The sequence below is a fragment of the Etheostoma spectabile genome, unplaced genomic scaffold, assembly GCF_008692095.1.
Source record: "Etheostoma spectabile isolate EspeVRDwgs_2016 unplaced genomic scaffold, UIUC_Espe_1.0 scaffold378, whole genome shotgun sequence".
Classification (NCBI taxonomy): domain Eukaryota; kingdom Metazoa; phylum Chordata; class Actinopteri; order Perciformes; family Percidae; genus Etheostoma; species Etheostoma spectabile.
In genome coordinates this window covers 519,444-519,768 of record NW_022605595.1, presented here as the reverse complement: position 1 = coordinate 519,768, position 325 = coordinate 519,444, and the positions used below count along the sequence as shown (strand labels likewise).

Sequence of the window (325 nt, the reverse complement as noted above, 5' to 3'; positions counted from 1 at the left end):
TATCTGTCCAATCTGAGTTTTCTGTTGCTCGACTAAGACCTCCTGCACACTGCCCTTTCTGTTTGGTGTCGTCTGAACACATTGATACAATTACATAAAAGTTTTCAACTTTATTTTGTAGATTAAGACAGTTCATGTAAACAATAGTCTGGGTTAGAAAATGTTCCAACGTACCCCCACCGTAAAAAACACACACAATACACACAGACACACAACACACCCACACACAAACACAGACACACACACTTACAATAGTCTGGGTTAGAAACTGTTACAATGTACCCCAAGCTAAAAACACACATGCACACAATACACACACACACAC

General features: G+C 39.7%; 2 protein-coding genes across 2 annotated transcripts in view; both read right to left on the bottom strand.

Moving 5' to 3' along the window:
• Positions 1–325, bottom strand: part of LOC116686444 (oocyte zinc finger protein XlCOF7.1-like) — a 588,898-nt gene that overhangs the window by 212,302 nt on the left and 376,271 nt on the right. The gene's annotated exons all lie outside the window — the stretch shown is intronic.
• The window catches only part of LOC116686449 (zinc finger protein 135), a 5,526-nt gene that overhangs the window by 4,155 nt on the left and 1,046 nt on the right, over positions 1–325 (bottom strand). The gene's annotated exons all lie outside the window — the stretch shown is intronic.